Raw genomic sequence first — 21813 nt, forward strand, 5'->3', positions numbered from 1 at the left:
TGTTAGTTGAATGAAAACAAATAATAGCTACAACGTTTTTAAATGGTAAAAAAACATTCTTTTATGACATAAAATTTTATGCATTCAGAAAACAGAAATGTGTGAAATTTTTGTACCAATTGTAAACATGGAATTAACAATGAAACTGGGGACCTGAAAAGTCATAGGAAGCCTCAACGTATTCACAATTTTAAATTTTTAGACAAATGAGCAAAGAATAGGAAAAAACCTAACATATACATGAGAACAGTTTTTTTAATGACTTCCAATTTTCTCTCTTTCCTAAAAGCATAAAGACCCTTATTGTAAATTACATTTCATTTCCTGTTTGGCTATGAGATGAGTAGTTTTGTTAACCAGAGATATCAGTGAGTTCGATTTCTGAGAACAGTCATTTAATAAGTCATTTGAATCCTTGGTTCTCTGGAAGTTGATAATGTCTGTCTATTTTACCAAAGATGGTTTGTTAATGACTAGGTTCAAGAGAAAAGCCTCTGACTCATTGACAGATCCAGAAGCAAGACATCTTTTTCATTGTTATCCAATTAGCATACTTGGCCATTATCCTAATAATATGTTCAACAACTCTGCTCTTCAAGACTTTCCACCTTTTTTCACTTCTTCTGTAGAACCAAAAACATTAGTTGCTGAACTCCCCAAGGAACCTTTCCTTAATTCCTTCCCATAGTCCTCAACAAATCAACTCCATTGTGGTAAGAAGCTTTAAAAGATCCTCGTATTTGGGAATTTCTTCCAACTTGTTGTCACAATCTATTCAGTGAACCAAATCTGGCTGCTCTTTGTTGAAAGGGGCCAGAATAACACAGAGAACAATGTTTTTAGATCCTGTTGTCACTTTTGACTTTCTGCTTGTATGCAGAGAGTATCATATATTACTCTATAGTGCTTCAAATGGACAAATAAGATCAATCCTGCTCATCTAGCAGGATTGTACTATTCCAACTTTAATTTCTCTGTACTTTCTTCCTGGAAAAACTAGGTGTCAATTTTCTTGCAGATGATTTGTGTGAGGATGCATTCCTTCACACCTAGGAAGAACCTCACCTGCTCCAAAATAACCTCCACTTGCTCCTTCTTTTCCACTGACCCAAAAGTCTCCATCTACGGAATGAAGGCTGCCTCTTCCAAGTCACCATTTTGGTTTTTTATAGTTTGACAATGTTTTAGTCAATCGAGCATGCTTTGTTTCAACATAAACCTTTCTTTCTGTGACCATTTGTAGAGTATCAATTAATAGAAGTTTGACTAGAAGGTCTGTGATCTCCTCAAAGAAATACAGCACTGTTGAACCAAGATACAGATGTCAACACCATGTCATAGTCAGTGTGGCTCTGTTTTTCTAAAGACACAAAGGTTTTCAATGACTTCTTAAAGTCTTCCTTCCTTAGCCAGCTTCTCACACTCCTCTGTAGACGACCTCCATTTGATGATGTGCCCATCAACCCAATCCAAGCCAGCACCTGCCATGGCTCCTGCTTGAGAGTCCCCTGCTGCCCCCTTGCTTTGCCCACCACTCATTACCCACCCATAACAGCCATTCTAATGAATGTTAGGTGGTACCTAACTGTGGTTTTGATTTGCATTTCCCTCATCATTAAGGATTCTGAGCATTTTCTTATGTTGTTGGCCATCTGATGTCTTCTTTTCAGAAATGCCTATTTCAATCTTTTGCCCGGTTTTCAATTTGACACTTGTTTTTCAGCTAACAAGTTTGTTTTTTTCATTATTTTCTCAATATTAACTTGTTGGATGTAAGCTGTCTCTTCGCTCTGTTGATAGTTTTGCTGTACAAAAGCTTTTTACTTTGATATAATCCCATTTTCAATTCTGTTTTGTTATAGTTGTCTGTGGTTTTGGAATCATAGCTAAAGAAATCTTTGCTCAGGGCAGTATCCTGAAGTATTTCTCATGTTTTCCCTGGCAATTTCATAGTTTCTGTTCTCACATTTGAGTTTGGACTCCATTTTCAGTTGAGTATTACTTACAGTGAGAGACAGTGTTCTTGTTTTATTCTTTTGCACATGGATACCTAGTTTTCCCAGTATTATTTATTGCAGAGGCTGACCTTTTCCCATTGTGTGGTTCTGACTCCTTGACAAAAATCAGCTAACTATAAATGGATAGGGTTATTTCTGGGCTTTCCATTTGATCTCATTGCCTGTGTTCTGTTTTTATGCTGGTGTTTTTTAGTTGCTCTAGCTTTGCAGTATATTTTGAAGTTGGGTGCCATGATACCTCTATAGCTTTGTTCTTTTTGGTCAAGATTGCTATTCAGAATCTTGTGCAATTCCACAAAAATTCCCAGGTACCATAAGTCTTTTAAATCTTTATTTTGAAATAGTGCAGAAAGTGGTACAGGCCTGGGGCTGGGAGTGTAGCTCAGTATTTAGCATACACTCTGGGGTTCAGTGTTCTGCACTCCACAAATTATACATACATATGGGAGTATGTGATGTTTTGATGCTTGTACACATTGTGTAATGTTCAAATCAGGGTAAAGTTAAGAGTAGAGTGGTAGTTAGCAGAGAACAGGAAAGTATAGGAGACGAAGGGATAAGAAGAGGTTGGCTAATGGGTATTAAGTTGTGGTTTGTAAGGAAAAATGTTTTGATGGCCTTTTGTATGGAGAGTGACTATAGGTAACAATATGATACTATTTGCTTTTAAAAATCTACAAGAAAGGATTTTTAGCATGAGGAAATGATAGATGTTTGAGGAGTAAGTTTAACCCTGATTTGAACAAATATTTCTTAAATAAAAACTTGAAAATATAAATAAGATCCCATCATTAGTTGCTTAACATAGATCAATGCCTTTGCATTGTTTCCAAATTTCTTGGCATGTTTGAAAGGCTTCCTGTCATCTGTACCTTTTCATGTACTGATCTCCCCACCAGGAATTCCAGTTCTTTTCTGTTTCCTGTTGTAAATCTCCCATCATCCTTGGGGAACCTACATAAACTGTAACAGTGTCCTCAGTCATCCCCAGTTTCTACTTGTGTGCAGATGGTCTCTTCTTCCTCCTGCTCTGTTGGAAGATGTACACCCCAACAGTGTGGTGTCACACCACTTAGTAACTGTTTCTTATGCTAGTGCTTGGCTGCTAAGTGAGGCATAAGGTGTTTGAGGACAGAGAAGGGTTCTATTCAGTTTCTTATCCCAACATACCCAACCATTATGCCCGCTGCATAGTAAATGTTAAAAATGTTGATTAAATGGCCAAATAGAGTCATGCAATCTCTCAACCAGGTTGAAAAGCTTTACATTTTTAAAGTAAAATTAAAGATTGCCATTCCTTACAATATCTGGGTAGCATGTCATTTCAGTCTCTTCTATATTCCTGTTAAAATAACATTGAAGCTAAGGAAAGGTGAAACTCATCTGTCAAAATGAAAAGTGCCAGAGAAGCAAATGCAGAGTGTGAGGTGATATCCACCAGCAAAGAAATATACACAGTACAGTAAAAATAAACCTCTCTATAACTAATAGCATGGCTAGATTTTGTTTTAGTTCACACAAATTTCTGGAGATAAAAAGCTGAAACACATAGCATCCCTCTCTGCAGCCCAGCGCTTCTTTTTCCAACAGACGAGACCAGAGGGTGCACCAGAAAAATGGCATATGAATCTGCAGTCCTTTGGGTGCTGACATGAGATACGAAAGTGTTCCCAGTTTCCCCTGATTTGTTATTTACACAGCAGCCACAGGCAGACAGTACAGGACACAGCTTTGAAGAACCTGGAGGGAGGGTGCGAACCCTGCCACAGACTGGAGCTCCTTGGAGTGTTTTCTCTTCCAATCAGCACAGTTCTCAGTACAAATGAACATGGTTTATGTGCATATGTATATGCAGTGAGAGGAAGCAAGTAGTATATTCTCCTTAGGGTGCACAACTCTTGTCCTTCACTAGATTAGAGTAACAGAGGGCCAGCCATTGGATGGGAGAGCTTGCTTGTTTACTGAAGATTTCAGTGATAAATCTCATCCATCAGTGACAAATCTCATTTGAAAAGGAGAAACTATCAAGTTTGTACAATGCATTCACTGGTAAGCATGGGGGTACCCTAATCCAGAAAGGGGGTTTGATCTGTATGTTCCTCCTTTGCCCAGCCATGAGGCTCAGGTTGTCCCCAGGATGGGGAGAGTCAGCTATACTTGGGTGAGGCACTTCTCTTCAGCTGAGAGTACCTGAGGAGGGTCCCAGTGACTTGGGAAACTAATGTCTCAGTCTCAAGCGGATTGTGGTAGTGTCATACAGTATTCATTAAACTACAAAAAGAAAGAAATTGAAACCCAATGATATTGGAATGGATTACTACATATTCATATCCTCAGAACTGAAGACCAAGATCAGAAATATACCTAGCATATTCTTCATATTTGAATTCAGGGTACAATAAAAGGGGTTGCACAAATTATTATTAATTCTTTTTGTGGGACAGGAGTTTGAACTCTCACTTGCAAAGCAGGTACTCTAATGCTTGAGTCACACCACGAGTCCATTTTGCTCTGGTTATTTTGGAGATAGGTCTCCTGAACTATTTGCCTAGGTTGGCCTCAAATCTCAATCCTCCCTGTCTCAGTCTCCCAAGTAGCTAGGATTACATGAGTGAGCCACCAGTGCCTGGCAGGTTTCACAATTATTAAGAGAATGAATGAATGATTTCATACATTTTGGTGTCTTGAGGGACTGCCCATTTCAACAAATTAAAGTCATGCCCTTAATTTACCCTGTACTATTTAGTATTTAGTTTGCTCAGAGGCACAGAGATCTACAAAATCCCAAAATGGTTAAGATGACATGGAAAGTTACTTTTCATTTCTCAATTCAAATGGAAGGAGTTCTTACAAGGATGGTTCTAATATCTGTCCAGGCTCCTTTAGCTGGTTTCTCCACCATCACTTAAAAGTGGCACTGTTTGAATAGTCCAAGATGGCACCACAAAAACACTACAAGTGGCAAGATGGAAGCTGAAGAGGAGAGAAGGGACCCTCCTTTAATAAGAAGACTCAGAATCATATGCATCACTGTACTCAAGTTGCATCAGCCCTTTCTTAACACCTTAGGAGGGAGGAAATGGCCCCTGATAAAAATTAGGGCTTTTCTTTCTTTTTTAGAGAAAGGAACCATGAATACTAGAGGATACTTCTGACACATACCTCACAAGCCAAAATAAATACCAATGAATTAATATTTTATCTGTAAAAACATAAAACATAAACTACTAGCAAAAGCTTATAGGAGGGTGTGGGGAATGAACCTTTCCAAATATAGACGGTATTGTTATGGTCAGGCCTGTTTATCTACAACTTCCACTGCTAGTTACCTATCCTGAGGAATGAAATAAGGATATGCTTAAGTGCAATAATAATGATATTACTGTGTGTATTACTAAACCAAGAACAGGGCATTATTAAATTCAATAATATGAGGTTGATAATGCAATTTTATCTTTTTATATTTTATGAAGAACTAATTTTTATCTACCATGGAATATAGGCAATAAATTTTATGTTAGAAAGAGTATTCAATGCAATGCAAGATGTTCACCATATGATACTGAATAAAATCCCTACAAAGGTATATGTCTAACATGATCCACAGACTTCAGAGTCTGTACATGGATAAAAAAATAGATTTTTTTCTTAATAAAAAGGGTTAACAATGCTTATCACTCATTGTCTTTTTTCTCAAATATTTTTTACATATTTCCTTGTAAGTAAAAATTTTAAATAATTTAAAAAATAGAGTCTGTATGATGTTGATAGCATCCAAGATGAGTGCAGTGAAAGGCATGGCCATTGAGTGACTTCCTGGAGATGGAGGCGCTGTGATAGCTCTTGAGGGACATGAAGAATTTTGCCATGTTTGGAAGAGTAGAAGAGTATTTATAGTGACAAACCATGGGGAACACTAAAGTTGTTCAGGGAGCAAAGAGAAGTTTAGTGTATTTGTGATTGAGGCTAGAAGGTTAGGATAGCACCCAATTGTAAAGTGACATGTGACATTCTGGAAGCTAGAAGTCCTTCTTTGGGATAATGAAGAGCCAATGATGTTATCTGTGGGTGAGGGTCCTCAGCTGTGCCTCTCATATTAGACAGAATGTGCCCAGGAACTGCCTGGGTTTTCCAACTTCTCTCTGCTTTCAGAAAGACTTATTCTCTAATTAGTCATTTACTTTGATATTTAATGTAATTAATTAATACATATTTATTATTTAACTCTCTTATTTATTTCCTCCCAGGTGTCCTTGTAACTAAAATACTTCACATCTCTTTGTCCCTTCTTGAAATTTTTCTAATTTATGCTTTCACATATAAATCTCTATAAATATGAAATGCTTTTGTTGATGCATACAAAATACTATTGCATAAATCCATTCAGATGATTATATCGTTAGCTTTTTAGTGCATTTTTATAACAAATTTGACTCCTTCCCTAGCTACACATGTAAGCATAGTGCCTCGTAAAGAATCACACATTTAAGGTCTTTTCATTCTTCATCTTATAAAAAATGCATTCATATTATGCACACTACACTGATGGTACTTTTTCCTCTCTCATTGATAACTGGAAATATCTCTAAGTTAATTGATATCATTATAAATCATTCTTTTTTGCCAACTGTACAATATTTCATGTTTCCAATCATTTTCTTGCTGAGTTCCCAATGCAATAACCATTCTTATATGTATTTGTTCCTTGGAGACAAGTACCCAGAGCAGAGTTGCTGGACCAAAGAATGTGTGCCATCATAATTGTCACTGGAAGGAGCGAGGTCACTTTCCAAAAAGACTAGAGCATGATATTTGCAGTGGCCTGGGGAAAATTACTCTTTTACCCAGCACTTTAGCAACACACAAGACAGCCCTTTTTGGTGGTGGTGTTATTGTCAGCCGGATGGGTATTGCATAATTTCTTATTATTCTTTTAATTGGCATTTCTCTGACCTCTGGTGAATTTCAGCATGTTTTCACATGGTGTTTTTGCCTTGTGGATTTGTATTTCTGTGACTTATTATTTCCATTCTGTTTTCAATTCTGTGTCCCCTCATAATCTTTTTTGACATGAGTTAGATGACTGGTCAATTTCCACAGCCCGCACTAACTCAGAGCCCCAAGTGCTGTGAGAATTCACATTTTCACAGTCTACATGACTCATCTGTTCCTCAAGAGAGCAGGCACACCAGGCTCATGCAAGGACACTCCAGGCAGGAGGACTCTGGTGATGCATTCACATCCCTCTTCCATGATGAACAGGTAAAGACAGCACCAATTCCTCACCCCTGAAACACTGAAATGAATTAGATGCCTTATCAATAAATGCAGGTCTATGGTGGAGGGATCCAGTCTCTCCAGATGTGTCAAACATTGCCATTGAAAACGTGAACAGTCTACAAATAAAGTATCCCTTGGTCACAATGGAATGTCAGGATGACAGATGTGACTGTGGGCAGTCTGGAAGGATGCTCTGATAGGGTGGCGTGTGCCTCTCAGGTTGATGACTTAGTGTCTGCTCTCCCCATGCTAATTGGTTCCAGCCAGTTGCTCACAGCTGAGTTTACCTAGTCAATGCTGAGCACAGCCAACTGCTGAGGGGGCATTGACTATTCTGCTGTCAGGCTGTGCAGTCACAGAGACCAGCCTTTCTCCCTGGAGCCTTTTAAAAAAAGTCATGCAGATTGCTTGATCTCCCTGTCACTACAGTGACAAAAATCAAGACTGCTCAGTCTTGTTTTATCAATAGCATCATCTGATATTCTAAGGAGGGGTTGTGAGAGGGTTAATGCTGCTGAGACACCCCCTGCTCACAGACTCCCCCCAAAGTTATCCATCTGCCCACCACCTCCTCATCCATTGATAGTTCAGAGTGTGGCTGCTTGAACTATTTCTAACCTTTTCACTCCAAAATAACTTTTCAGAAAGAAATCTATTTCCTGTTTCAAAGCAGTAACCTCTTCCATACCAAAGTGATTATGGACTGTAGACAATCCTGTGTGTTTGACAGTGACCCCACATCAAACTGAAAGGACTCTCCCAATCACTTCCAACACTGGGATCAAGACTCACACACACCCTGATGTCACATTGAGTATTAAAAGCTCATGGATAGTTTTCTGGATCCCTTGAAAACCTCTAAAATTGCATGACATTGTGTGTGTACCTGCTTCTTCTTTCCCAGGATAGAGTCCATGTTTCTCATCAAATTCCCAAAGCATTCCCAGGTTGAAAATGTACTCAGAATTTCTATTCTAGAAGAAATTGAAGTTTCAAGAGGGCCTCTAACACGGGCCAAAGTAGAGCCCCCACAATGCACAAGGGGACCCAGGCACCAGAAGGCATGGCAGTTTTGATGGAGGAATGAGGGACATTGTGCTTCACTTTCTACTGTTGGTTTTATTTCTACGTGGCAGATGTGGTAAAATGGAGGTTAGGGTGTCATCTGTTTGGACTGTCCTCAGTCTGACCATCATGGGACAATCTGAAGAGGCTCAAGGAAGGATAGAAAAAACAATATGGGTGTTCACTTCCCTGGCCTTTGTTGGTCTCACAGGAATAGCAGAGATGACACTTTGTTGTTATTCAGTCTGGTTCAACCAAGCAACAGCTAAGACCTAAGTTCAGGCAGGAGACTACCAAGTGCCAAGGTGTGCACATTTACCTGGAAAGGCCCTCCATGCATCCCTTGGAGGCCCAGAGCAGGATGAAGTGTCACAGTGGTGACCCAGAAGTGAAAGACTGGTTACCTTTGTCACAACTAACACAATTTACAAGCAATTATCCATGACATCAAACTGCACTGAAGCACACAGCAGGTGCCACTCATGGACTATAACAGGAAAAAGCAAGTTCAAACTTATTTTCTAACAGCAAAGCCAGGAAAAGTAGATTTGTAAAGTAAATCTGACACAGGTTGACCAACACACGTTTACATCGTACATGAGTGTGTGTGCCATGGTTTGTCTCCCACAAGGTTGTAGGATGGAAAGCTTGGTTCCCACGGTGAAAGTACCAATGTGGTACCTTTGAGTGATGACTAGATCATGGCAGTGCCACCATGAGAGCAGGTCATGATAAAAGAGTGTGTACAAGCCTGTCCCCTCCCTGCCATGGTGCTCTCATGAGCTTATCACTAGAAGCTGATTCCTGTGCTATGCTCTTGGACCCCAGAACTGTGAGCTACATAAGCCTCTTTTCTTTATTCATGCCCAAAGGTAAGGCATTTTATTACAGCAATGCAAAACGGACTAAGACAGCTTATTTGTGTAACAAACATTCTCATGGTAAAGAGAAGTGGTTTAATCAGCCATTGCTTTGGGGAGTCTACATTCACTGGTATTTTCCAATGATGGAAATGCTCAAGAAATAGAGGCTACTTTTATATGCTCATCTTTTATTATTTGTTTTATTAAAATTGATGTTCAGAGGCTTGACATGATAAAAATATGTGTCTTCTCCCAGCCCCAGCAGTGGTATCTATTTCTGTTAAATCTGTGTTTTTCCTCTCTAACACATATTCCAGTTCTTTGCTCTGTCTCAGGGGTTTCCCACACAACACTGCTTCAGCTCTGGCCAGCTTTGATTCGAAGCTACCAAATTGATACATTGTGCCTTAAAAGGTGATTTGATCACTCAATGAGTATTTATTGAGGGCCTACTTTGCAAGAGGTCCTGTTCTAAGAGTGACAGACACAGAAATCTAAAATCCCTGCCTTTATAGAGCTTGCATTTGGGTGGATGAAATCAAGGAAATGAATAACAAATAATAAACGAATAATAAAAACAAGATAGTCATGACTACTGTGAGAAAAAAAGCAGAAAAAAAGACCTAGGGCTTCTGTAGTGGGAGAGGGATGTTGTGTATATGGTGTATAACGTAGCGAAGACCTGACTGAAAGGAAGACAGGAAAAGACCCAAAGAAAGTGAGCATGTGATGTGAGCATAGAGCAGACAAGAGTTCAGGCAAAAGGAGCTTCAAGTGCAAAGGCCCTGAGGCAGGACTTTAGAGGTCTGTGCAGTTGAAGTGCAGTGACCACAAGGTCAGAGAGAAAACACAGACCACAAACACCCAAGAGTAGAATTCAAGCCCAACAGTTTGTTTGATTAAATTTTTTCTGAGTTGCTGAACAAATAACTACATTCCTTCCCCCAAATAATTTAAATAAGAAAAAAAGCAGTTTCTAGAGAGGAAAAAAAGGTTCTATAGTGTTTTCCTCATAACTTTCCTGTATTTTTTCCAATCCTTGTCTCTTTTGGTCCTTTTCTAGTTGTCTTGCTGCCCATTTTGTTGGGGCATGGCTTAAGATATCACACTTCATACAATCAACTCAGGTACAAGTAACATCGTGACAACAAACTGGACATAGAAGGCAAGGCTGGGAGAGAGAGACACTAGCTTCTGGCCTGGGGCCAAGGAAGGCATGTGCTCCATGCAACCACAGACCGAGGTCTGTCTCTGTCATCCCAAGAAGGATCTGATGACTGGTGCTCACTGAAAGCAGGGTTTGTTCCTGCTGCCCACCTCATCCAGTGACCACAAGCAGATAGAATTGTAGCCTCAGCCATATCTTGTGAGCTTCATTTCCCAGCCATGGAGGCATTCCAGTGAGGCCACTGCCTACCCTCTTCTAAGTCTGGATCATCAGCCAAATACATGTCCATGTCATTGTCAGCACCTCCTAAGCCACAGTTCCCTGTGATGAGTAAGGAGTCTAGCCCTTGGGATCACCACTCAGCACTGCAGTGCTGGCTCTTCCTCCTGGATCCAACTGTTCCACACCCTATACCTCCACCTCTCTCTCTTGCCCAGAGCCTTGTCACACCGAGCATTGCTATTCCTGACCAAGACCCATGTGGCCTCCAATTGTTCTTCTCAGTCCATAGCCTGCAGGGATGGGTGAACTTTCCAAGGGGCTAATCTGATCATATCACTTCTCTGCACCCCTTACAACAAAATACAAAATCTTCCTATGACCAGCAAGTGCTCCATGTGGTTTTCTTCTTCATCTACTTCCCTGGCTTCCTAGAGCTCATCTCTCCCTTGTGTTCTAAGCTCCAGCCATTCTGGGGTTTTATGTTTGTTTGTTTGTTTTTTGTTCATTTCTTAGCTCTCAAACATAACAAGCTACTTCCCATCTCAGACCACATGCTATGCATCTCCACCTGAAACTCGCTTCCTTTGGTTCTCTCACTGACTCCCACTCACCTGCTGGTCTCACCCAACATGGCTCTTCTGCAGGAGCATGCTCCCTCGCACAGGACTACCTTAGATCTCCCTCCACCACCTCCAATGTGACTCCTTGGCATCCTCTATTTTCACCTTATGGCATTTGGCAAAGTATTTGATTCATTGTGTGATCGTTCATTTACCTGTCTGGTACAAACAGGTCCTAATGTTATGACATCCTTTCTTCAGGGCATTGGGGTCACTGCAGCTGAGAGACCCATAGCATTATAAGAAATTTTTATATTTTTGCTGCTTATGCTGGTCATTGGTGCTATCACAAGAATGTTCCTTTGGAAAGAGGGTGGCAGGCCTTGGTTGTAGGTCTTCCCAGCAGCCACCACTTCATCAGACCTGGGTGTCCATGTCATGTATTATTGGCTGCAGTAAACTTCTAACATCAGTATGTTTCACTTGCCATTCAGAAACCTAAGTGCCAGAGCTCACTCACTCAATCCTTCTACTGTGCATCCCCACAATGCCTGGCACAAAGTAAGTGGTCTAAAATGTGCATTAGGTAGCTGAGAATCTGTAAAGGAAAAAGGAATGAATAAAGCAGTTCATTCTAAATTTACCCCTAATACAAACATACAATTAGACAAGTCCTTCTTTAACATTAAAACTGATTTTAATGACTTACCATGTTTTGACTATACTCTGAGGTTGAATTTTCTTTTGGTATATCTCTTTTCATAGCAATATAAAAGGACTTGAAAGACAAACAGTTTTGCTACAACTTTTAGTTGTCCCTTGGCATCCACCGGGTATTGGTTCCAGGAACCCCTTGAAGACCAAATCTGTACACTCTAGTCTCTTATATAAAAGGGCCTAGTATTTGTACACGACCTATGCACACACTTGTATACATGAAATCATTCCCAGGAGACATAATATCTCATACAATGCAAATGCTGTGTAAATAATTGCATTGCTTAGCTCCATTCACAATAGCCTCAAAAAAATCAAATGTCTAGGAGTAAACTTAACAAAGGATGTGAATGACCTCTACAAGGAGAATTACAAACTCCTGAAGAAAGAGATTGAGGAAGACTACAGACGGTGGAAAGTTCTCCCGTGTTCATGGAGTGGTAGAATCAACATAGTAAAAATGGCTATACTACCAAAAGCAATCTACATGTTTAATGCAATTCCCATCAAAATCCTAATGACATTCATCACAGAGATTGAAAAATCTACCCTAAAGTTCATTTGGAAACACAGGAGACTGCAAATATCCAAGGCAATACTCTGCAAAAAGAACAATGCAGGAGGTATCACAATACTTGACTTCAAACTATATTAGAAAACAATAGCAATAAAAACAGCATGGTGCTAGCACAAAAACAGACATGAAGACCAGTGGAACAGAATAGAGGACCCAGATATGAATCCACACAGCTACACTCATCTCATTTTTGACAAAGGTGCCAAAAACATACAATGGAGAATAGACAGCCTCTTCAACAAATGTTGCTGGGAAAAGTGGTTATCTGCCTGCAGAAAACTGAAACTAGATCCTTGCTTACCAGCTTGTACTAGTATTAACTCAAGTGGATTAAGGACTTTAATATCAGACCCAAAACTCTGAAGTTAGTACAGGAAAGATCAGGAAATAGGTATAGGCAAGGACTTCCTCAGTAGAACCCCAGCAGCTCAGCAACTAAGAGAAATGATGGACAAATGGGACTTCATAAAATTAAAAAGCTTCCGCACAAAAAAAGAAATGATCTCTAAACTGAAAAGACCACCCACAGAGTGGGAGAAAATATTTGCCAGCTATAAATCAGACAAAGGACTGATAACCAGAATATATAGGGAGCTCAAAACATTAAACTCCCTCAAAATCAATGAACCAATAAAGAAGTGGGCAACTGAGCTAAATGGAACTTTTTTTCTTTTTTTTTTCAACAGCATATCAAAGTTTAATTGGCAAAATGTCTTCTTTCCTAGTGGTACATAAAATAATGGGGTATCCTACAATTCACAATTGTCTTGGGACCAATGAATTTTGATACTGAAAAATGCAAATCTTCCCCTCTGCAGGCTGCTATAGGCACCCCTTCTGTGTGCCCCCAGCTTCCCAGTCACTGTTACACACTCATATTTTACTTCCCCCTAAGTGGAACATTTTCAAAGGAAGAAATTCAAATGACCAAAAAATACATGAAAAAGTGCTCACCATCACTGGCCATAAAGGAAATGCAAATCAAAACCACACTAAGATTCCACCTCACTCCTGTATATCATTAAAAACACCACCAACAACAAATGTTGGTGAGGATGAGGGAAAAAGGAACCCTCAAACACTGCTGGTGGGAATGTAAGCTAGTGCAACCACTCTGGAAAACAATATGGAGGCTTCTTAAAAATTTAAATATAGATCTGCCATATGATCCAGCAATCCCACTCCTGGGGATATTCCCAAAGGAATTTGACTCAGGTTACTCCACAGACACCTGCACACTCATGTTTATTGCAGCGTTATTCACAATAGCCAAGTTATGAAAACAGCCAAGATGCCCCACTACCAATGAATAGATTAAGAAAATGTGGTATTTATACACAATGGAGTTTTACTCAGCCACAAAGAAGAACAAAATTTTGTCATTTGCAAGGAAATGGAACTAGAGAACATCATCTTAAACAAAGTTAGCCAGGTTCAGAAGTCCAAAACTCACATGTTCTCCATGGACTTTAGATCTAAAATAACTGCATTAATATTTTTGGACATGGGTCACACACTAAGGGGAGAAAGTGTACAAGAGGAATAGGGAAAGGTAGGAATCCCAAAACTTGAAAGCATTTGATGTGCCCACAGTAGAGGAGAGAATAAAGTAATCTTAAACTGGCAAAGGCCACTACGGGAAGGTGACCAGGAAGTAGTGAAGAGGTCTGGTAGAGATGAATCAATTGAGGTTGTAACATTTGTGCATGGAAGCAATGCTAGGAACCTCTCTGTATAGCTATCCTTATTTCAAACTAGCAAAAACACTATGTCTTTCTTATTATCTCTCATGTTTTCTCTTCAACAAAATTGGAGAAGAAGGAAGAACAGGTTCTTCCTGGAAGTGAGGGGTTGGGAGGGAAGAAGTGGAAGATAGGGGGAGAGATGGCCCAAACAATGTATACACATGTGACTAAGTGAATAAGCAATAAAAATGGTATTCTTTATGGAATAATGACAAGGAAAAGTGTCTGTACACATGAAGTACGGATGCAATTAAAACTATTTTTTCCATCTGAGTTTGGTTGAATATGTGCATGTGGACCTCATGGGCTCAGAGGACCAGCTGCACTCATAGCTCTGTAAGTGATGTGCAAAAGCAAAGCAAGAGATTGAGAATGCAATGCTTCATTGTGGAAGAATCTTAGTTATTCAATGCTGTCAGTCAGACATTTGACTTCTTTAAAACCAGTAGCAAAGGTGGCAACCATCTAGTGAAATCCCAAAGTATTAGCAATCATTTCATTGGCCACTTAAATATTTTAGTCAGTCTGAACAACAGTAGCTTTGCCCAGTAAACAAGAGAGCAAGGCCTCTTCCTACTTAAAATCATGTCTATGATTTTCAAAATCATTTCACGGTGTGTGGACAGCCATTTATGCTGCGGATGTATGACTATCAAGACACAGGGTGCCTTAATCTAATTCCCAAAACAAAGCACATTAGATCAGCTGCTGGATATTTTCTGCTTTGTTTTGCTCCTGGATCCTATTTCCAGCCTTAAAAGGCTCTGGCTCACTTGCCTGGATATTGTAAAACCATTCTATCACAATGCAAGCCAGCAGCTCATGCCAACAGTCAATTGGTTTCTTTTGCATTCAAGTAGATAACACATCTAGTGACCTTCAGTGAATCAATTGTGATTCCCCCAAAGCCTCTCATTCTTTTCTTCAAAACAGACCTTGTCAGCAGAACAATGTTTAATTTTAAACATAGCAACCATTCTAACCCTCGCCCATGTCTGTCTGCATCCTCTATTTTCTTTGGTTTTAATTTTCTAATTTCTCTTTCATGAAGTGTTGTATCTTTGCCTTAAAAATGCCTCACATTATTATGGGGTTTTGTGGAAAGAAGTCAAAAAATTTAATTAAATAAAGAAAAATCTTACCTTGTATGGTATGGTGCTGTAAATAAACTTAGAAACACAAACATATAAAATAATGCTTTCAGACATATACATGTGAAGTAAAGGTATAAAAACATATCTGGGAATGATACACCAGCATCAGGATAGTGGTGCCCACCCCAAAAAGAAGGAACAAATGATGGTTGTGATCTAGCTTTAATGATGGAGGGAGTGGATTCAAGTATGATATAGTGTAAGAACTTTTATAAATGTCACAGTGTACCCCCAGTACAACAATAATAAAATTTAAAATGCAAATATATATGTAAGAAAACAAAAATCAATAAATAAAATTTGCGACATTCTAATGGTGGGGAAAAAGTGAGATTTGCAAGAGTACAAGCAAAGATGCTCAGTGACTCTCTCCTGGATCCCATTCTGGATACATTCCAGAGGTGAAAGTGTAATTGATAAAGCCAGAGTGTGAGAAACCCTGGGAAGATGGAAGAGGGAGACTTTGTGTGACTTGGAGGCCAGTCCACAAGCAGAGGACAGGCAGGGGAAGAGGTAGAGTTTTTTAGCTGTGCTCTTTTCTCTCCCTGAATTAGCCCATGCAGAAAATCTCCCCCATGACTTAGAAGAAAACCTGAATTATCAGTCTTGTGCTAGAGCCAGGGACAGGTAGCATCCAGGTAAAGCCAGAGCCCAGCAGGTGAGGGAGAACAGATTAGAACAGGAACCACTTGAGGAAGTTGATAGATTCTGGCAACATACACTTAGAAATATAACAAATGTCAAAATTTAGCTGGAGAACCAACATAGCTGAAACATAATTAATTAATTTAAAGTAGCTAGGAAACATTTTTAGGAGGATGCTGGTAATTTAAAACAGGGGCAAGAAGTTATGTAGAAGAAGCAACTGCAAGTTATCATTACAATGAGAAATTCAGTAGATGGAGTAGATGGAGACATTCATAGATGATGAATCAATACAGCCAAAGATGAGCTGGTGAATTAAAAAAACATGTAAAGGAATTCTCCCAGAAGGCATCAAATCTTCATGAAAGTTCAAACTATGGAAGAAGCATGAAGAGAGAAATAGATGATAGAAAATGCTTCCAAAGAAAATATAAGAAATGGAAGGGAGAAAATAAATAACAGTTGAGAACGTCCTATAATAAAAGCAAGAAGGAAGGACATTTATTGAAAGGGCTTAGAAACTGTCAACAGACTAGCAAAGAAAAACTTGTTTTTGCTAAATTATAATAAAATTTAAGACCATTAAAGTCAAAGAGAAGATTCTGGACCCAAACAAACAAAATCAAATTTATGTTAGGCATTTCAGCTATGATATTTGGACAGCCCTAGTCTATTTTCAGTTTGCTGTAGGAAAAAGTACATTTGAATCTGGAATATTTTTGAACTAGAAGGAACCAGCTGAGTTTTTGTTTAGAGGCAATGAGATTATGTTCGAGTCATACCATTGCCTCAAAAGAATGAACACAAAGATTCCCTTTGAAATCATTCTTGGTGGAAGTATTTTCACAAAACAGAATGTATGCAGAAGGCTCAAGGAGATACACACAGGCAGTCAAGATAAGTAAATAATGAAGACTGTGGTTTTCTGAATGAGCATTGGTATACCACAGGAAGGGCAAGATGGAATAATTTGGATGAGAACAGAAAACAGCTAAAGTGATGGCACTCAGAATTGTTGGATTTCTACATACAACTTTGGTACTTTCCACCATGGTTACTCATACTGAGTGGACTAGATTGACTAAAAGTGAGGATTCAGGGCGAGTGGATGGAAAAGAAAGAAGAAGATGGACTGGTAGCTGTGACTTCTTTCTCCCTCCCTCCCTTCCTTCCTTCCTGGTGGTACAGGGGTTTGAGCTCAGGGTCTCAAACTTGCTAGGCAAGCATTCTACTATTTTTAGCCATACCTCTCAGCACTTTTTGCTTTAGTTTTATTTTTGATAAGGTCTCACACTTTTGCCCAGAGTCAGCCTCAGGCCACAATTCTCCTACCTCTGCCTCACATTGCTGGGATTATAGGCATGAACCACCATATCCAGCTTGTTTTTGAGATAGTTTTGTGGACTTTTTTCCCCAGATGGCCTTGAACCTTGATCCTCCTGTCTCTGCTTCCAAGTAGATGGGATTATAGATGCCTAGCACTAACTTCCATCTTATGATACCATCTATCACCTAAAAAAAAACCCATATTCAATATACAATACCTAAAAAATGTAAGAGTAAAAAGAAATGAAAGTTAGTATTAACCATTCAACATTTTTGTTTCCTTCTTTTTCTCATTATTTCTGCCATATTAAAGAAATATTAAGTAGTAGAGAGAACAGTGTTAGAAGTCAGATTCTCTTGGTCTTGTTCCACCCCAACATCTAGTTCTGGGTCAAGGTCATGCCACCTGACTTCTCTATGTCTTAGAGTACTTATCTGTCAGAAGCTGTGACTGTGTTATCTGTCTCATATATCTGCTGTGTGAGGAAGTAAGAAAGGTAGTGAAGCATTAAGTTTTATGCCTGATGCTTAGAAACTTGTTTGATGAGTGTTTATTATAATTAATGCAATTATTACTTAAGCACAGAATCTTGATAAAACCAGGAATTTTTCTGGGGAATTATTCCTACCAGTTCAAATTTCTCTTGAATCTCTTCACCGAACCTACATCAGTGGGTACATTTGTATTCAAATACCTGTTGACATTAAACATGTCATCTCTGCTTTCTACTCCAAAGTAGAAATTCTTGTATATTCACTTTAATGGTCACCAGGGAAGTAGAGCTACCCAAAACTATACTATAAGACATTTAAATATATTGCTATCCTTTTGAAAAATTGAGTGTGAGCAACTAAAGGTGAAAAGTACATATTGTAAGCATTCAGGGCAAAAAAGAGTTTTGATGATTGAGTATATTCATGTTGAAAAGACATAGAGCACTTTCCCATAGGAAACCCCCTCATGACCTTCTGACCAGTTCCCTACATGATCAAACATGCCTTCTTGCAGCTGTCAGCCTGCTTCCTGTCCACATGGATTTATCTTGCCTGTAGCTTTTGGGTTTCATATACGTGGATCCAGACCATCTGTGCTCTTCTGTGCCTGGCTCTTTTGGCTTTGCAAACTGTGTTTGAGAGTCATCACTTCGTTAGACATATCCTTTGTGATACTTTCAATTACTCAAGACTTTAGTAAGCAGAGGGAGACATTCCAAGGAAAAAATTTTCATTTGAAGCACCTGAGTTGAAACCTTGACCATTCTTTTTCTTTTGGTTGTGAGGCCTTGTGCAAATTATGTAAGTCAGGGCTGACTATTTGAATGAACCTCTGTGAATCCTTACTTCTTAAAGTAAAATGACTATAGAAATATTCATCTCATGAGATTGTTGTCAAGGTTGAGATAAAATAAGTGGCAGCCTGTGTTAGACACATAAGTGTTCCTAAAAAAAAGGTTTATTGAATTTGAGTATCAAGATTGTTTAATCACAAATATCAAATAATTTCACCACATTAAAGCTAATCACAACAAAATAAAAGGAATAGAAAGTGGACTTCTCCATCAAATATGACAATATAAACTTATTTCTGCCCCTGAACTATGACTTCCAGGTTTAAAAAAGATTACATGTAATAATAGATAATCTCAGAAGTAAAACAACCAAGCCATTTGAGCACATGAGCCAATATCAAGAGTGTGTCTGGGGACTTGTCTCCAAGTCATATCTGTGCACTTCAGCGTGTTGACTGTGACCATTGTCACTTGTCCTTCCTGAGGGAAGATGGAATTAACTGTAGTGACTTAAAGACATAGACATTCTTTCATGATGAAATATCTTCAGCAAGATGGCATGATTCAAGCAAAGATATTTTTCAAGAGAATTAGTGGAAACCAAATGTGGGGCAATAAAATAAAATACAAGAGAAAGAACAGAAAAAGAAACAATCATTTTTCTGCCTGTCTCCAGCAGCTCAGAGAAATCCTTCCCTTAAGCACTAGTTCTTCTAAGACATGGTAGTTAAATAACTTGTTAATTTTCCATTATTTGTGCTGTTCTTCAAGAACTAGGGACCACCGCAAAGAGCTAATTTGGAAATGCAAGCAGTCTTTGAACATTTAGCTACCTTGCAAAATGCTGACGTTTTATTATCTGGTTTGATGTGACAGTTAAAATTACCATTTAGCTGAGACATTTCTACAATAAGTCTATTGTCTAAGGCAGAAACTCAAACCAGTTTCATCTAAAAACAAAGGCATTCATTGACTCCCATAACTAGGAAAGCCAGCATGATGGAGACCACAGGGTCTGACTCCACGTGTTATTGCTCTCTTGCTTCATTCACTTGCCTCAACTTATTGCAATTGGTCCTCATTCTCACACTGGGCAGAGGGGCTTCCATCCACATGACTGGGGAGATAAGTACCAGTACCCAAATTCCATTTCTCCCACCATCCAACTGCAAATATAAGGAGATTTTCTTTATTTGCTCAAATTGAAAAATCCTGAGGCTCAGTTTGGGGACCATATGCCAATTCAACCAGTTCCTGACACTTGAGGTATGGGAGTTCTGAGTGACCCATGTAGGACCCCATCACAGTGTGAGTGAGAAACAGAGCATGTGAGCAATGTGGGAGAAGGTGATGGCCTGAAGAAAATGAGGACCATGTTGTCAAATAATAAGGATCTTCTATATACTGGGTTTGATCAGATGTCTAGAAATAGATGCATGTGTGTGTGTGCCCATGTATAAGTATTTAGCATGTATGAGGGTACATGTATATGTATATAATATATATGAATTTATTATAGGGTTTGTCTAAAAATTCATGTAGGTTGGGAAAGGAAGAACTATTTGACAGAAATGTTAAACCTGCATTGATGACTTTGTGAAAACATCAACTCAATATTGCATTCTTGGTGGCACTGGGGTTTGAACTCCAGCCTAGTTTTGGTGAGCTGTAGGCATGCTTATACATCATTGACTCAATTTTAAATTGGCAGAATCTCTTGGAAAAGTAATTTGGCAATACTTGTCCAAATGCTACAAACTTTTATGCTGATGTTCCACATCTATGAGTTATGGGTCTATAGGTTATAGATGTGAAGATAATATAATTTTTTCACAAAAATTCTGCTCCATTATTCCTTATTAGAGGAAATAAGTAGAAAAGTGTTAATATCCAACATAAGAGAATCACTAAATAAATAATAATATGGCAAAAATGGAAACACAATGTAGTCATTAAAAGTAAAATTATAAATGAATATTTAATGACACAAAATGTTCACCATGTACTTTAAAAATTAAAACAGAGAAGTGACAAATACTAACTGAAATAATTTCTTTTCTATAGAGAATGTGTTGTTGAATGATTTAAAAAAATGAGAGTTTAAAGGTTTACCAGTGTAACGTGGACAAAAGCTATCAGAGAAAGACAAGACTTTGCAATGTCACCAACTACAGTCTTATGATATAATACAAAACATATATTTCATCTCTGGCCTTGTTTCCTGGCAGAGCTCCTAAACCCTTGTCACTTTCTGAGTTATAGGAGTGGTATTAGGAACAACTTTTGTCCCTAGGGGGTGACTCTGAGAGTTCCTGGATGACAGCTGGCCACCAAAAGAAGCTTGAAACATGATTTGAAGCTTGGAGCTTTTAACCTCATTCCCCATCCTCTGAGAAGATGAGAAAAACTGGACACTGAATGAATAATCTGTCATACATAAAAAAGCATTCACAAAAATTTCTGAAGAACAGAATTTGAAGAAACTTCTGTGTTGGCCACCACTTCTACATGCTAGAAGGTCGATATACTCCAACTCCACAGGGACAGAAGCTTCTGCACTGGACCCTTCTGGACCTTACCCTCTGTACCTCTTCATCAGACTGTTCATTTGTATCCCAAAAATCCACTGGAGTGGCAAAGTGTGAAACAATTCCCTGGATACTGTGAGCAACTCTAGCAAAAACTTGAACCTGAGAAGAGGGAGGGGTGGTAAGAATCTCCAATTTGTAGGCAAGGCAAATGGTTGTGGGTAACTTACTACTTGCAACTGGCATCTGAAGTAGGACTCGGTCTTGTGGGACTAAGCCAGTCACCTGTGTGATCTAATACTATCTACCTGTAGAGACCACACCCCAAAACACAGCACAGAAATGTTCTGTCTTGAGCATTGACATACAGAAGGAAAAATAATTCCTCCCCATCTTATGCACTGAATTTATTCTTTTCCCACCTGAACCTTTTGAACTTTAGTTTCTTTTGGCTCAAAAAGGCACTCAGTATATAGTAGGGAAAATTGATATACCCTTAAATGTTAACTGTGGGCATTTGTTCCATATGGTTGGAAAGTGGATTGTTTGATTTTTGTTGTTTTGCTTTCTGTAACTGTTCATGACATGTTAGTTTTGAAATTATCAGAAAAATAAAAGTAATTTTATAAAATCTATTAAAAATACAACGGATTTTT

General features: G+C 38.8%; 1 pseudogene; it reads right to left on the minus strand.

The window, feature by feature from the left end:
• Window positions 1-300: 300 nt before the first annotated feature.
• LOC109702931 (26S proteasome non-ATPase regulatory subunit 12 pseudogene) lies at window positions 301-1488 on the minus strand (annotated as a pseudogene).
• Window positions 1489-21813: the final 20325 nt, after the last annotated feature.

Source organism: Castor canadensis, chromosome 13 (assembly GCF_047511655.1).
Source record: "Castor canadensis chromosome 13, mCasCan1.hap1v2, whole genome shotgun sequence".
Lineage (NCBI taxonomy): Eukaryota > Metazoa > Chordata > Mammalia > Rodentia > Castoridae > Castor > Castor canadensis.